The 15,530-nt window shown below is 40.4% G+C and overlaps 1 protein-coding gene across 3 annotated transcripts in view; it reads left to right on the top strand.

Annotated features, from left to right (window-relative positions):
* LOC145276674 (uncharacterized) overlaps positions 1-15,530 on the top strand; it is a 61,451-nt gene that overhangs the window by 13,821 nt on the left and 32,100 nt on the right. For 2 of the 3 annotated variants that reach the window (XR_013867982.1, XR_013867981.1), the window contains one exon: positions 1,861-5,297. The exons of the other annotated variant lie outside the window; for it this stretch is intronic. The gene's annotated coding sequence lies outside the window, so the exon portion shown is untranslated. Of the gene's footprint in view, positions 1-1,860; positions 5,298-15,530 lie in introns of those variants that run through there. 3 annotated transcript variants of the gene reach the window in all.

The following is a 15,530-nucleotide window of genomic DNA, read 5'->3' as shown; positions in this document are numbered from 1 at the left end:
CTGGATGTGCTGAAGAGTGTAGTGACCCCCTGATGCAATCAGGTGGCTGCTGGCAGACCTTGGTTGTGGCAGCAGAACTCGGTGCTGGCCTACAAGTCCAAAGACACCCAGGCCTGGTTTCAGAAGTGCTATGACTTTGTAACCTTCTCTCACTGGCCCCCATCCTTCCCCGACCTGAATGCACTGGACTATTTCGTATGATCATACATCAAGAATACCAACATGACCTCCCACAACATCAAACGCCGCCATGCACTGAATATTCGCCAAGCTCCTGCTGGCACTTGTGGAAAAGGCATCCTCCCAGTTTCAGCATCCATATCAAGGCGGTGATTAAGGCTGAAGGCGGCTACATTGAATAGATGTCAGCTCTACTACATAATCAAATTACCTGAATCGATTCAATGAAATTTTTAAAATAAAGCTGTAGTGTTGTTTTCTTAAAGGCAACACTTTTATCATTTCACCGTGTAATATAATTTTACCCATACTTGAACAAATAAGAGATAAGAGTATTTAACAAATCGGATGAATTCTAAGCATCTATCCAGCAATCAAGAAATTGTTTTGTCTCCAAACAGCTTTTTATTTGTTGGAATGAGGTTTGGTTCGATTTGAACCTACACCACTCATGTGTCCAAGCATTATCTCCTCCTTTAAGAAGAAGGTCGTATATTGCATGTCACTTCAAAAGCTCATAACTGAATGCAAATGAGTCTGTTTATAGTTATTTTTGTACTTTTTAACGTATTGTTAGAAATTTAAAAATTTTCCCTTCAGAAATCCTGGTTTTATCCTACATTGAAAGGTCTTGGAAATGTCTCTTCCTCACAAGCCACAATTGTCATTGAATCGAAATCGGCATATCATCAAAGGATATATAAATTGACTACACCTCTGTCTTTTCCCCCTTTCATGTTGTATAGTGTAGTGAGACTCCCACCACACATTATTTACACAACCTCATTAAACTTGCTCTTCACATGTACATGTTTCAGGCATTTTGATTTTAGACATTACATTTCCAACATTTTAACTTCTGTTCTACTTTGAATAGGAATTGTTATTTCTTACATTTCAAGTTTTGGTATAATCTTATAAAGCTTTTTTCACCTAGTGTATATCTATCCCTAAAATAATGTATTGTATTTCAATAAATCAAATATCTTTCACTGAGAATTTGATCAGAAAGCAATTATGTTATCCATTATCAAATGTACTATGGAAATTATCTCCTGTAATTGAAATTATTTTCTGTAAAATCACATTATGCATAAAAATCTTATTCATAGTCTTTATTCTTATCTGCTTTCAAATTACTAAACAGTTACTAATTAGTTAAACTTTGATAGTTCGTTTAAAACGCTGACAAACATTATTTCAGTCCTAACTCATCGAGAAAACACTGTTAAATCATTGAATGTTGTTTAATTAAAAAATTTTATGTTTACTTCATCTTACAACTCCGAGGTAATTAATATCAACAAACGTTGGTTAATACATATGTTCATCTTATATTTATATAAGTTTATTTTTATAAAGCTCTAAATTATATTGAGCACTTATAAAATATTAGTTTTACATTCATTTTATCCATATATTTGAACAATAATTATTTGAATTTATATATAAGTTTCTTGTTTGTTATTCTGTCTGTTAAAATAAAAAAAATTAAATTATAATTCACTATAAGACTTAATAAAGACTGGCTCTATGCCAAATAAGACAATACATTTTTCTTGTATTTTTGTTTCGATTTTAAATAGTGAATTACTCTAGAAGTTGAGTTCAATTCAATAATATGAGTGATAATTAAAAAACTGAATGTGAATACTAAAAATTAAATGTTTTTATTTGCAGATTTTCCTGCTTGAACGCCTTTGGTTAATTGGAATTGATCATTTTCTTCAAGATTTTCTGTAAAAAAATTATATTATTAAGCTATAACTCATGTGAAAAATTGATCTAGATACTACTAGTTTACAAATAAAAAATTATACTTTTATGTGAAAGACCACAATCCATCTCTACAAAGTGTTTCTCTGGATGCCAGTATTAATAAATCATAATTAACTATTAATAAATCCGTCAAAATTGTAGAGAAAAGTTACACATCTCAAAGATAGTTTTTATATTTGTGTAATAGCAACTAAAAGTATAAAAACGATATATATATGATGTTTCGGTTGTTGCGTTTCATTTACCAGAAAAGCTAATGTAGTAACACGTGAAGATTCACACTAGAGAGAAGACTGAATGAAATGCGATCTTGAAAGCTTTTTGTGATGACCTTAATTCAAGGAATCAATTTTAGTGAAACATGCAGGTTCATGGAAAAGAAAAACCCCATTCTTGTAATGTGTGTGCATATTCTTGTTCTACAAAATCGCATTTAGTAGTACATATGAGAACTCACACTGGGGAAAAGCCATATTCTTGTAAAATATGTGGATATTCTTGTACTCAAAAAATTACCTTAGTGAAACATCTTAGAACTCATACTGGTGAAAAGCCATATTCTTGTAATGTATGTGAATATTCTTGCACTGAGAAATCACATTTAGTAAAACATATTAGAATTCACACTGGTGAAAAACCATATTCTTGTAAAATATGTGGATTATCTTTTTCTGTTAACTCATCATTAGTGACACACACGAGAACTCACACTGGGGAAAAGCCACATTCTTGTAAAATATGTGAATATTCTTGTACACAAAAAATAAATTTAGTGAAACATATGAGAACACATACTGGTGAAAAGCCATATTCATGTCAAATATGTGAATATTCTTGTACTGAAAAATCACATTTGGTAAAACATCTAAGAATTCACACAGGAGAAAAGCCGTATTCTTGTAATGTATGTGGATATTTGTGTTCTGTAAAATCAAGTTTAGTGAAACATATGATTACTCACAGTGGAGAAAAGCCATATTCATGTGAGATATGTGATTATTCTAGTGCTCAAAAGTATAATTTAATTAGACATATCAGTACTCATACAAAAAAGGACAAGGCCATTAAACCAGACATTGTAATATAATATGGAACAAGCCTGAAAGAACTGCGTTCATTATCGATATACTGACCCAAATTACTATGATCTTAATAGAGCACAATGGAAAAAGATTTTAAAGATATAAGGATTTAAAGAATGATTTAAAAACGACGTGGTCCCTTCAAGAAATAAACATTATACCAGTTGTGATTGGAGCAACTGGCCTAATAAAAAAAATATGAAGTACTTGGAAACAATCCCTAGAAAACTAAGCTGTTACAAAACACAGATAGCAGCCATAAAGGAAACAGCATTTATTCTTAAAAGAGCCCTCATATATAAATTCAAATCATAATGAAATCGTGTAAGCTCCAGGATGGAACCCCTTGATGTCATAAAACTAACCAAAATAAAATAATAAAAAAAGAAAAATGTGAATGTTTGACATCCAATAGGATGCTCCACCCACGTACAAATAAAATAACATCTAAAAGAATACATATTCTTGTAGAATATGTGTATATATTTTTGTTCTGAAAAATCAAGTTTAATTAGACAATTAGGAAGTCACTGTATTTAAAAGGAGAGTTAGACTATTAAAAAGATCTCTCGATTGGAATGTATGACATAGTAGGTGAATGTTTGGCTTTCGGTAATATTTCCCAACCCCAGTTAAAATAAAATGAAAAAAATTCAAAAACGAAAAAAATATAGTCTGGTAAAATATATGAATATTACTATACTTTTGATCAACTTTAATAAAGACTCATAAACAAAATGACATAGTAGAACAAAGTCATTTTTTGTAAAGTATGTACATTCACATTATGTGATACTTATCGACAGTACCATGGGAAGAAAGCTATATACTTCTAATGCATGTTGATATTCTTGTTGCTAGAATTCCAAACAAGTGATACTGATTAGCACAAATACCTGTAATACATATGGATATTCTTATGAACTTTGTGAATATTTATCATCACAAAAGAAAATACTTAAGATCTCTCTGTTGTTGTTGAATGTCTATCGTTCAGTAGGATGCCCTATCCCCAACTAGATCAAAATGATAAGACATTGAAAAAAAAAGGAAAATGCTATATTCTTCAAAAATTTCGTTTGTTAAATAAAGTTTAGTGACATATACAAAAATCACACCAATAACAATCAGTTTTTTTAAACAATGCTATATATCTGCAATACATTATTTAAATTTATGATTTTAAAATAACTTGATCATCTGTATTATTTAAATGTAATTTTAGATTACACATTCGGACAGCATATTATTAGAACTGTATTATTCCGATTGTGGTTCAGGCAATTTGCTTAATGCAGACAAAATGTTATAAATACCAAGACACAACCCATTTAAGACCAATCTTGTAACATACAGATAGAAGTTCTGAGAAGGACAACTTCTCTTTGTTGGGATATAAACTGAACATCATCAAATTTAACCCCATGAGTGGATAAAACCGTTTCCTGCACATAATCGAATAGCCTTACATGTGCTTAGTCTCTTGGCACAGAAATCTATCAGAATACCTCGACAGAAGTAGACCTCCCTTCCAACACAGATAATTAACGAGTAAAGACTTATATCTTTGAATCCTATAAAATGAAAATTAAACCATGCACCGAATATTAAATAACGTGTGTGAAAGCCAAAATAAGATTGTTTCGGCAAAGCTACAAAGTAGTCTACATGAGGAAACCAATTATATTAATAGGCAATGTTGATGGATTCTAATGAGATTGATAATTAAAGGGACAGCTTTATTTAGATATTTGAATCAAACAGAATCCAGTAAAACCTACCCAAATATAGTTAACCGATACTTAAATGAATAATTAGATGTCTGTATACTTTATAAATCAACAAATTAGATATCTATCATAACTTTTATTAAATTAGAAATTGTTGACTGTTGGGAATATCTTCTATGCTTATTAATGTTCTTTTAAAATATCAAGATAATTTCTATTGTAATTGCATGCAGAGCTTCAGTAATATGCATTTTTACCACACATGGCTACCACTGTGTTGATTACTCTAGTTTAAAGTAAAATCTATATCCTTTCCAAGTGGATTCATCGAACTAAGCAATTCTTTATGTATTACAAACAATATCAATCCTGTGTAAACTCTTTGCTGAAAGCATAGCTGCTCTATGACAGTGAATAATTGGCTCTCTACTCGCTCCAATGGAACAAACTCAACACCTTTTACATGTTTACCGGGTCAGACATATTGAATACTTCAAATATATTATCAATTGAAAATAAAATTCTTTTATCCGCATATAACTGTGTTTATTTATTCATACAAAATTGAAACTATAGATAAATAATAATCTCTCTCGAAAATTTAGTTACTTTATTAATTATTCATAGAGATCAGTAATAGAATGTTTGCATTTATATTTCTTTTGTATAAGGAACATAGACAACTTTCAAAACCTATGCTATATTTTATTATTGGTATGATTAGATTTTACTATTCCCTAACTAGGAAAATAGTAGTACAATAATTCATAAGATGTTGATCGTTTATATCAGTGACTTACTGTTGTGTGTCAATAAAAAATTCTATTACTGATCTCTATGAATAATTAATAAAGTGTTGCGGGGGCCGGTCGTCCGGAGACAATCGACCCAACAACTAACAAAATAAACACAGGCAAAAGGCGAACAGCATGCTAGGCAAAGAAGAATGACAAACTCGGGTAGTTTAGTTAAAGACGAAGATTCGCCTTTTATTTAAGCAAACGAAAGGGTGGCAAATGCGAATTTTCTCACTGGGCGACGTTGGTCCGGGATCCGTCGCCGGTGTATTCTGTCAGGGGGATGCTTGTTGGTTCGCCGTAGGCTGGAATGCTGAGATGATGTCGGAGAAGTCGGCGTGGTAACTGGTGCGGGTGATTGGTCGACCTGGGTCCGACTGGGATAGTACTGATACATTAGCCTCAGGTTGAGAGAGGAATGGACGGACACTTGGCAACACTGAGGGTTCAGTATTCATTAGGTACGGACGAGCGCTCGGATCAGACAGTCACTGAGAAAGGTGTCAGTGTATGAGAGGTACGGACGACGAATTGGCAACACTGAGGGTTCAGTGTTCATCAGGTACGGACAGGCGCTCGGATCGGACAGTCACTGAGAATGGTGTCAGTGTATGAGAGGTACGGACAACGAATTGGCAACACTGAGGGTTCAGTGTTCATCAGGTACGGACAGGCGTGGTGATGAGGTGGACTTCTACGGCGTGGAGACCGGAGCCACGGTAGTGGTGGTGGACTTCTACGGCGTGGAGACCGGAGCCACGGTAGTGGTGGTGGACTTCTACGGCGTGGAGACCGGAGCCACGGTAGTGGTGGTGGACTGGACTGCTACAGTGAAAAGACTGGAGTCACAGTAATTGCGCGAGCGTCGAACGGTTAGGGAACCGTGAGCAAGTGCGGAGCTTTGCCGAAAAACCAAGCTGCCGAACGGTGAAAAATATCGCCGAGATATTCAGGAGGCTGCCAGTCACTGGGAACGGGCAGGCAGCTGTTTCTATTTCTAAACAACAGTTAATATTAATTCTCGGATATGTTCTTAACAAACAGTCGATGCTGAAGGAGTTCGTTGTTTGTATTTCACAAAGTTTCTCCAGGAAATTAAAGTTTGTTGTTTTTGTTTTGTTGTAGAAAAGATGTCTTTTTAAAAATTTCTTTCCTACAACGGGGCTCTGGAGTCACGTGACGGCCGCCGACATTACTGCTACTGCTGATTTCGGCGGAGGCTGTTAATGGCTGGTCGTCTGTTGTGCTGTCGTTGTTGTTGTTGTTGTTGTTAGCGGCCTAGCCACGACAAGGCCCTCTCCCTGGATAATTGATCATACTCAATTACAAATATGATGGTTTTTTTTTTTTTTTCTTTTTTTTTGATGGTCATGCCCTCTCTCTGGATACTTGGGTATAATCCGCTAGTAGTAGATGTACGTCTTATATCTACTTGGAAAGGTAACCTCTCTTCCACGCCTGGTGTGTTTGGTGGGAGGGCTGGACGCTTCTGGCGTTTGGTCTGTCTCTTGGCGAGCTGGCTGTGATTGTGTTGTTGTTGGGGCTGGTTCGGCGTCTGGGTGAGTTAAGACGGGTTCTGCCCCTTGCGATGTCTTTTCCAGGAAAGCTGGTTTAACTCTGTCGATCGAAATGGTGTCGTTCCGATTTCCTCGGTTGATGGTCAAATGTTTTTCAGTACGCTGCAGGACTTTAAATGGACCTTGGTATGTTGGTATTAGTGGTCTCTTTACTGCATCGTTTCGTACGAAGACATATTCGCAATCCTGCAGCTGGTGAGGGATGTGGACGGTTGGTGATGATGGTTGCCTGGGTGGTGAGTACTGGAGTTGGGACATTTTATGGCGTAGCTCTTGAGTGAAAGGACTTGCCGAAGTAAGTTTGGGCGTGGTATCCTCGAAGTATTGGCCAGGTAGAGAAAGTGTCGTGCCGAAGACTACTTCTGCTGGGGAACAACCTAGGTCCTCTTTCAGTGAGTTTCGAATTGACAAGAGGATAAGAGGTAGCTCGTCCACCCAGTTGTTGGTGGGGTGTCTTGTGGTCAGAGAAGCTTTCAGGGTCCAATGAAATCTTTCCACGAGGCCGTTGGCGCAAGGGTGATAGGCTGTGGTCTTGATGTGCTTGACGCCAAGTAGTTGGGTAAACTCCTGGAAGAGTAGGGACTGAAACTGTGCACCGCGGTCTGTGGTGATGATGCCGGGCACACCAAATACTGCAATCCACTCTTGCAGGACGGCCTTTGCTACCGTGTTAGCCGAGGTGTCTCTGATGGGAACTGCCACTGGCCACCTGGAGAAACGGTCCACAACAGTGAGAAGGTGCTGGTAATTCTGGCACATTGGAAGAGGCCCGACTATGTCGATATGAATGTGACTGAAACGAGCATCGGGATTGCTGAATGTGCCTGGTGGGGATCTTGTGTGTCTGTGTACCTTGCATTTTTGGCACTCAAGACACGTTGACACCCAGTTCCGGATGTCCGCGTTCATATTCGGCCAAACAAAGCGGTCGGTGATAAGTTTTCCTGTGGCCCGTTTGCTGGGGTGTGACATCCCGTGGAGATGGTTGAAGATCTGCCTCCGGAGTGCTGGAGGTATGTAAGGTCTGGGATGGCTCAGTTTGGTGTCACAGTAAATGGTTCTGCTACTGAAGGGAGCCGGGAATTCCTTTAACTGCAGGGATGTGTTTGCCAACACATCTGGGAGGGTTGTATCGGAGTCCTGTGCCTCTGCTATCCGGTCCTGGCTGAGCGGGCTGTCTTCCAAGGCGTTGATGTTGGACCTGGACAAGGCATCAGCAACAGTGTTATTTTCGCCTTTGACATATTGAATGTCGGAGGTAAACTGGGAGATGTAGTCCAGGTGCCTGATCTCACGGGCAGAATATTTGTCCGAGTTGTTGGACAGAGAGGTTGTCAGGGGTTTATGGTCTGTTAAAACAGTAAAACTGCGGCCCTCGAGTAGGTGGCGAAAGTGCTTGATAGCGAGGTAGATTGCTAGAAGCTCTTTGGAGAAAGTGCTATATCTCGACTGAGCTGGTGAAAGTTTAGCGGAGAAGAAGGCTATAGGTTTGCGTTGGTCTTCGCTCTCCTGTTCCACGATAGCTCCTACTCCAGTATCTGAGGCGTCTGTAGTGAGATAGATGTGCGTCCAGGTGTCCTCGTTCAGGTGTGCCAACTTTGTGAAGTTTGCTAAAGCAGCTTTTGCTGCGTAAAAGGCTTTTTCTTGTTCCCCTTCCAGAGTGATGGATTTGTTTTTTCTCTGGAGGACGTTTGTCAGGGGTGTGAGGAGATCTGAGCATTTGGGGATGAAACGTCGGTAAAAGTTTACCATGCCCAAGAAACGTCGTAATTGTTTTATGGATGTTGGCATGGGAAAATCCCGTATCGCTTCTATTTTCGCCGGAAGTGGAGTGATCCCATGAGCATCGGTGTGGTGTCCTAGGAAGTTTATATGCTGTGCTCCGAATTCGCACTTGTCTGGGTTGATTCGGAGTCCATAGTGTTTCAGACGGCGAAACACTTCTTCCAGGTGTTTTGCATGGGTCTCCACATCTCTGCTGGCCACCAAGATGTCGTCTATGTAGGCGTAGACGTATGGCAGGCCACGCAGAACCTCGTCCATAAGTCTTTGAAAAGTCTGGGCTGCATTACGTAGTCCAAAGGGCATTTTTAAGAATTCAAACAGTCCGAAAGGGGTTGTAACGGCTGTCTTCTGTATGTCCTCTGGAGCAACTGGTACCTGGTAGTATGCCTTGGTCAGGTCGATCTTCGAAAAGATACGAGCCCCCTGTAGGCCTGATGCGAAGTCGTGGATGTGTGGAACTGGATACCGGTCGGGCACTGTGGATGCGTTTAGTTTTCGGTAGTCCACGCAGACTCTGAACTCCCCATCAGGCTTGGGTACCAAATGTAGTGGCGATGCGTATGGACTGTCTGAGGGACGGAGGGTGTTGTCCGCCAACATCTCTTCAAAAGCCCTCTTGGCATATGCCAGCTTGTGTGGGGGGAGTCGTCGTGGCCGTGCGAATGCGGGTTGTCCAGTGGTCTTTATGTGGTGCTGGATTTGATGTTCTCCTGTGTCGGTAGGCTTGATAGGTTGAGTGATGTCCTGGTACCGGCACAGGATTTCCGCGTAGCGTGGGTCGTGTTGAGTTGTTACGCTAATCCCGGTTGTGTTGCAACTTGATGGGGTCCCTATAACCTTGAGCGATGTGGTGTTGTCAGATAGGGTCCTTGTCTTCATGTGGACGGTCAAGTTGTAGTGTGCCAGGAAATCAGCACCGAGCAAGGGGGTTTTGACATTTGCCACCGTGAATGACCACTTGAAGTCACGCCTAAGCTTAATATTCAGAGTTAGTTCTCGGTTCCCGTAGGTTTCTATAATGGAACCGTTTGCTGCCCGAAGTTGAAATGGGGCGGGTCTTAGGTTTGACTTGTTGGTGGGTGGTATGACGCTGATGGCTGCACCGGTGTCGACTAAAAATCTTAGGCCATTGTTCTGGTCCCACACATAAAAAAGACGACTATGCATGTGTGTACCAGCAGGGGTTGTCGCCACTGCCTGCTGGTTTATTCGTTTCCCTGTGTCCTTTGGCGTGTACAGGGAGGTTGACACTTGCGAGCTTGGTCACCGAAACGTTGATGGTACCAGCATTCGTTGGGGTTATAGCTCCGTCTCTGGCTCGAACTGCGGGTACGGCTTCTATAACGCGTGCGTGGGGCTGGGCTTCGACCGCGAGTGTGGGTGTCTGGGTTTCGTTGCCTCTGGAGTAAGGTGAGTTTCAGCTCTTGGAGTTCGGCTCTCATCTGAGCCATCTCCTCTTCGAAGCGTCGTGCAAGGCTTTGAGGGCTGTTATCGCCTTGGTGGTCTCTTTGGTGAGTCCTTTCCACTTGGTGGACTCTTTCGTGGGTGTCGTCCACTTGGTGGACTCTTTCATGGCCCCGGGAATAGACCTTGTCTGCTGAATCAGCCAACACTTCCAGGGGAGTTTCTATAGGAACCAGGGCCAACACCTGAGTGATGTTCGAGGGCAACCGATCCATCCATAGGCCTCGGAGAATAGGCTCGGCCATGGTGTTGTTTCCGAGGCGACTCTTCATAAGGCGCAAGAGCTGGGATGGGGTTCTGTCGCCGAGAGACACGTGAGAGAACAGGTCTCTGATAAGATCTTCATCCGAGCGGCCTGTGCGCTTAAGGATGGCATCTTTGAGGTGGGTGTACGGAAGGTGTTCGGGTGTATTCATCAGGATGTCCTCCACTTCTTCCACAACGGCTGCAGGTAGGGCCTGTACCACTGCGGCATATTTGGTGTCCTGGCGTGTGACTCTCCTGGATGCAAAAATCGCCTCCAGTTGAATAAACCAACTCCTGGTGTTCACGGGGTTATATGGCGGTAGTTGAATGAAGGGAGTTGATGCGTTAATTTCGTATTCTTCGGTGCCTTCCGCCATCTTCTGTGTCAGTTGTTTGCCCGTATCGAAAGTCGCGTCGAGTCCGTCTGTATTTTTAGCAATCTTCTCTGCCAGCTGTTTTTGCCTATGTTAAGTATCACGTCGGGGTCACCACTTTGTTGCGGGGACCGGTCGTCCGGAGACAATCGACCCAACAACTAACAAAATAAACACAGGCAAAAGGCGAACAGCATGCTAGGCAAAGAAGAATGACAAACTCGGGTAGTTTAGTTAAAGACGAAGATTCGCCTTTTATTTAAGCAAACGAAAGGGTGGCAAATGCGAATTTTCTCACTGGGCGACGTTGGTCCGGGATCCGTCGCCGGTGTATTCTGTCAGGGGGATGCTTGTTGGTTCGCCGTAGGCTGGAATGCTGAGATGACGTCGGAGAAGTCGGCGTGGTAACTGGTGCGGGTGATTGGTCGACCTGGGTCCGACTGGGATAGTACTGATACGTTAGCCTCAGGTTGAGAGAGGAATGGACGGACACTTGGCAACACTGAGGGTTCAGTATTCATTAGGTACGGACGGGCGCTCGGATCAGACAGTCACTGAGAAAGGTGTCAGTGTATGAGAGGTACGGACGACGAATTGGCAACACTGAGGGTTCAGTGTTCATCAGGTACGGACAGGCGTGGTGATGAGGTGGACTTCTACGGCGTGGAGACCGGAGCCACGGTAGTGGTGGTGGACTTCTACGGCGTGGAGACCGGAGCCAAGGTAGTGGTGGTGGACTTCTACGGCGTGGAGACCGGAGCCACGGTAGTGGTGGTGGACTTCTATGGCGTGGAGACCGGAGCCACGGTAGTGGTGGTGGACTTCTACGGCGTGGAGACCGGAGCCACGGTAGTGGTGGTGGACTGGACTGCTACAGTGAAAAGACTGGAGTCACAGTAATTGCGCGAGCGTCGAACGGTTAGGGAACCGTGAGAAAGTGCGGAGCTTTGCCGAAAAACCAAGCTGCCGAACGGTGAAAAATATCGCCGAGATATTCAGGAGGCTGCCAGTCACCGGGAACGGGCAGGCAGCTGTTTCTATTTCTAAACAACAGTTAATATTAATTCTCGGATATGTTCTTAACAAACAGTCGATGCTGAAGGAGTTCGTTGTTTGTATTTCACAAAGTTTCTCCAGGAAATTAAAGTTTGTTGTTTTTGTTTTGTTGTAGAAAAGATGTCTTTTTAAAAATTTCTTTCCTACAACGGGGCTCTGGAGTCACGTGACGGCCGCCGACATTACTGCTACTGCTGATTTCGGCGGAGGCTGTTAATGGCTGGTCGTCTGTTGTGCTGTCGTTGTTGTTGTTGTTAGCGGCCTAGCTATTTCTTTTGTATAAGGAACATAGACAACTTTCAAAACCTATGCTATATTTTATTATTGGTATGATTAGATTTTACTATTCCCTAACTAGGAAAATAGTAGTACAATAATTCATAAGATGTTGATCGTTTATATCAGTGACTTACTGTTGTGTGTCAATAATGCGATACTAGTTTGAACCCAGCTTGCTTGTGTCAAGTTGAGTGCAAAGGGGGCAAAAAGGTTGCTGGCGACATAGATCAGGCTTGTTGACTCCAGCTCGGCAAGCGTTTGCACGAGATTGGCAAGCGCCAAAGATCAGTGGGTGTATTTTGAGTGCAAGTCAGTTAACAGAGTGTACCGCCCAACACATATACCTTCAAATAAGTAGGGGACGTGCATGTGTTGACTAGATAGTCTTCAGTTTGGCAGTTTGAGTTCGACAGTTTACAGTAGTAAGTTATTCTGAAAATATGAAAGGCTTCTTGTGGAAGCGACGAGAAATAGCGATGTATGGTAGATAAATCGATAGCAGAATCCCCTCCTTTGAAGGATGACAAGAACCAGGGATGTGAAACTGTCTAAAGTTCCAATTGTCTAGAAAAAATGAAACTTCCATCTCTTGATATGCATGAAAGAGTTTTTGTTCCACGGCAAAGAAATGCGTAGATGAGATGAAAGGTACGTTTTGCTTCGGTTTTATAAATCCTTCAAAAGGGCTGATGTGCCGTAAATGTGAAAATTGACTCAATATAAACAGACAGCCTTTTCCCGCACGCAACATTGCTACCATAGATTGGAGTCCACGTTAGAAAAAAGAAATGCTTGTAATTTTGATTTTTCATTTGAGGGACATAAGAAAGATGTAAACATTTTTGTGATAAAAGTTTATTACAACTTTACGACTGTGGCCTTCAAGAATATTTTATCAAATTGAAGATTAATGTTCAATTTAATGAGTCCCAGGGGAATTTTAATGGAGTAGTTGAAAAACTGTAATAAGTACAAACAAGACTTCAAAATATTTATGTTGAAATTGTGTTGTGATTTATTTCTATTTACAATCACAATGGAATTTACAATAATTGGAATTTTCAAACATAAATGTGTTTTATGTTGACAGGCGCCACGTTACATCATCATAGAATATTTCAATCCAGTCATAGTTGTCCTAATAAAGACGCGAACACAGGATTAGGTAGAAATAATATATTGTACAAGAAAATATATGCAAAAGTTGTCGGATTTTCCAACTGTTTAGTCTGTAGTCTCGCGTTAGGGTTAGGGTTAGTATATGGTATATTACCATACATTAACAAGGGGTATTAATTAGGGTCACCATTTCGGTAGGCCCCCACTTCAGGGCGCCTCTCATACCAAAACGAACTGGAGCGCTGAAATTGAAAAGAATGCTGATTAAAGAAGACATCGTCTCCAAATAATAATGAGGATGTGTAACGCGACTTTGCAACGAATTAAGTGTTTTTTTTATATATCTGTATATGTTACATGATAAGGGCTGTTCCCTTTTCATGTAAGTATAAAAATAGAGAGATTTAGTTAAAATGAAAATGAAATAGAATAGACGAAATTCGAACCTCGTAATTTAGGTTTAGAAATAGATTACGAGAGAGAATTAGCAAATGGAATATGAAAACAAACCATTGTTTAGCTTAGAGATAAAATAGTTTCAAGAAAAGAATGTGCGTTGTCAACTCTGTTATGAAAATTCAATTGAGGAATGCAACAATAGGATAATTTAATAAACATGTTTTAACATATTGGAAATATAGGTTACTAGGAATATAGGTTAAAAATTCCTTTTGTAAACAAAGGAAAAAGTTTTGGACACGCATTTCCAGAACACGTGAAACAAGACACATGTTTTAACATGTGTATGACGTCATGGAAAAAGGGAAATTCTCGATATAGTTAGAAACTTTAGAGAAACTGTGGGAGAAACTGGGAGAGAGTCTGGGGACGACAGACGACAGTCCAGACATGGGATTCGAACGTCTAGAAGCGAGACCGTTACTTTTGAAACTTAGAATGTGAAGCTTTGAATTCTTGACTCAGAAAACCACGACCGGTCGGGAGAAGAAATAAACCCATCATGTGTTTTTTATAAACGTCGTCTTTGTGTTGTAATTCTACCAAAAGGTAAAGTGAAAATTGTTATTATATGTCTTGTACATCATGTGTTTTAAAATGTCTTTACATACACGTCTCGACATCTCATATCTACAATGTGAACACTAAGACTGTCTGAACACTGTTTCATCACTCAAAGAGCTTCTATTACACTTTTAAGTATGAACATTATATATATATGAATCTCTTTATAACACGATAACAAGACACAACAACAATCTCTAAGACTCACTCTAATAAGACTCTAAGACTCTCACTATTAAAAAGTCCTAACAACAAACAATAACAACGAACAAAATAAGAATGCTGATTAAAGAAAACATTGTCTCCAAATAATAATGAGGATGTGTAACGCGACTTTGCAACGAATTAAGTGGTTTTCATATATCTGTATATATATGTGTTCCCGAAATTCGGGTGACAAAGAAGAGACAGTGCATTTTGTAGAGTCTTTGTTTAATGTTCAATGTTTCCTTTTCGCTACCTTACGGGAGCTAAGGAGTGGCGTGTGATGCTGTCTCTAGTCGTCGTTGAAGTAAGGACGTTTCCTTCACTTGAATGTCCCACGTACACAGTTCTCGCTTTTCATTGGCTGGAACCTCTGATGACGTATAAAAAGAAAGGAAGGAAAAGAGTAGGGAGAAAGAGAGAACTAAGGTGAGAATACAGCATAGCATCGTAGTAGTAGCTCGCTACAAGAGTCCCCTCCAAATAACGGAGTTAAGTAACTTCTACCTAATTATTATGAGTAAGTTCCTATAACACCTCCAAGCCTTTACTCCGCAAGGAGTACTAGTACCTTTTCCTTTTTGGATAGATGAAGGATACATAAATTTCCTTTTCCTTCACATATGGCGGCGTTCTGGAGCTGCTTCGATGTCAACTTAGGTGGATGGGACATAACATATGTATGGAGAGCAGCAGATTAGCTAAAGCTATTTTCTATGGACAACTAAAATAAGGCCTGTGGGGGTCGCCTGGCCTTTTTTTGGGAACTGACTTCCTCCACAAATAATAAAAATAAGAAATCTTATGTGCAACACAAACGGAGGTTTATTTCCGG

The sequence above is a fragment of the Euprymna scolopes genome, chromosome 5, assembly GCF_053919585.1.
Source record: "Euprymna scolopes isolate OS-2025 chromosome 5, ASM5391958v1, whole genome shotgun sequence".
NCBI lineage: Eukaryota > Metazoa > Mollusca > Cephalopoda > Sepiida > Sepiolidae > Euprymna > Euprymna scolopes.
Note: the sequence above shows the minus strand (reverse complement) of the source record. Positions and strands in the feature narration are given on the sequence as shown.